Below are 2564 nucleotides of genomic sequence, written 5' to 3' on the forward strand. Positions count from 1 at the left end.
AGTTCAAATCAGAGCTCGATTACAAGCATCACGCGACCGACAGAAGAGCTACGCCGATAAACGGCGAAAGCCCTTAGAGTTTCAGGTCGGGGATCGAGTGCTGTTAAAAGTCACACCTTGGAAAGGAGTCATTCGTTTCGGAAAACGGGGAAAACTGAACCCACGATACATTGGACCTTTTGAGATCGTTGCCTGAATAGGTCCACTGGCGTACAAACTGCAGGTACCCGCGGAGCGAAACAGTGTACACCCCGTGTTCCATGTCTCCAATCTAAAGAAGTGCCTATCAGATGAAACACTCGTCATTCCCCTTGACGAGATTGAAATCAACGAGAATCTTCTGTTCGTTGAAGAACCAGTCGAAATCATGGATAGGGAGGTGAAGCGTACTAAGCAAAGTCGCATCCCGATCGTGAAAGTACGGTGGAACGTGAAGCGTGGGCCAGAATTCACGTGGGAACACGAAGAACAAATGAAGCAAAAGTACCCTCATCTATTCTAGCATTCTCAAATCTAGCTTTCAAACAGAATTTCGGGACGAAATTTCCTCTAACGGGGGGATGATGTCACAACTAGAAATTTTTGTGCCTTGTAACTACAACACTTAAGCCAAATTATGAATCAAAGACAGGAGAGCATGTATGATGCATACTCTATAACAACAGAATTTTAATCAAACACCTCACACAAGCATTTCAATGTAGTCATTAAGCAATTGGAAACCCTAGAAGTTCTTGTTTAAGTCCATTATGGACTAGGACTTCCTTATTGGGCCCAGTGGACCAATAAGCTTCCAATTCGACTACCTTGGGCTTAGAACTCTTAAATGGGCTCTAATTGGACCCACTTTCATTCATTTTAACATTTTGGGCCATATTGGGCCTAGAATGAAATAAAACACCTTAAGGGACCTCATTGGACCATAATTAACCTAATCTAACCTAATAAAGCATAAAAATCACAGTTTTATTTTTATAGGGCCAAAAATCATTCAACCTAACTATAACATGGGCTTAAGGGCAAAAAGCCCAAAAACCTCCTCTCACCCTCCCCATTCTCGGCCCAAGCCCAAGAGAAAGAGGAGTTGACTTTGTGAGTGACACCTCACCATTATTCATGGGACATCCATGCATGAGAACTCAAACATCCATGCACTCACATACATCCAAGCTTAGCCATTCTTTTCTCCTTCTCTCTCTCTTGCTCTCGGGCGATTTCAAGCACACAAACACACACACACACACATTTCACTCGTTTTTCTCTCAAGAAAACTCCCTCATATCTCCTCCATATTTTCGAGATCTAAGGAGCTTTCAAGAAGATATCTCCACAAATTCTTCATATAAGGTAAGATCAAGTTTGGATCTATGATCTAGGTTCTTTGTTTTATCAAAAATCTCCTTCTAATCCTTGTAAAAATCATTATCACTCTCTTAGAAACCCTCTAAGTTCGAGATCTCCAAGGAAGGTTGCTAAGGCCGAATTTTCTTCTCATTTTCTTCCAAAAACCGAAACCACACCCAAAGGTGAGCTTCATACCCCCTCTTTTTCGGTTTTTATAAGTTTTGTGGGGGAGAATACAAGCAAATGTGTAGATCTATGAGTATATGTATGCCTTGTATGATTTTTATGCTTATATGTATGATCTTATGTGATTGTGATGTTTATACTAGCCAAAAAGAACCTAAAAATCGAGATCTACAATATGATGAATGAAATAAGTATAACTTATACCATTTCACACTAATCAAGTCTAGAAAAATAACCAAGTTGGTTAATATGAACATTTTTGGACTTAAAACCCATTTTGGGCTCAAAATGCTAAAATTACAAAACTAACGGGCCCAAAACGACAATATATGAATTCTGAAGGTTGAGATGAGTCTAAACAGTTTCTAATGTGTATTTTCTGAATATCAACACTTTTGAGGGGTTAAAAATATGAATTTTAAACATAATGGGCCAAAATGGGCTTTTCGGCCCAATAAAGCCCCAAATTGTGAAATTTTTGATTTGGAGGGGCTGAAACTGCACATTTCTGTAAAACAGGGGATTTCTAGTGTACCAAGTCCATTTCAAGGGTCAAAAATTCTTTTCAAATTAAAAAGGGACCAAAGATGCAAAAATTTTCCTTTTTGGGCCAAAATTGTAAAAGTTGCGAAAATGGAGGTTTCAACCGATAAAATTTCATTTTTGAAGGACTTAAGCTGTTTATCAAGTAAATTTGTGCTAAAAATGTCTTTCCAACAAGTTTTGATACTAAAGTGTCAAGAAAAATAGTTTAAGGACTAAAATGGAAATTCTTTTATACACAAAGGGTTAAAAGTGTAAATTTTATCCAAGAAAGGGCTTAAAAAGATAAACTCTAATTCTTAAAACAACAAATCCCTTAAGATAAAAATACTAGTACTACGTCTACCGGAGAAACGTAATAATAAATACACTTTCAACACCAATATCGTTACTAAACGAATTGATTCGGTATCGAATCAATAACGAATCAAAAATCAATAAACAATGATACTTCAATACACACGCGGGAATTTGCGAGAAGTCAATACACC

Source organism: Lactuca sativa, chromosome 8 (assembly GCF_002870075.4).
Source record: "Lactuca sativa cultivar Salinas chromosome 8, Lsat_Salinas_v11, whole genome shotgun sequence".
In the NCBI taxonomy this organism is placed as follows: Eukaryota; Viridiplantae; Streptophyta; class Magnoliopsida; order Asterales; family Asteraceae; genus Lactuca; species Lactuca sativa.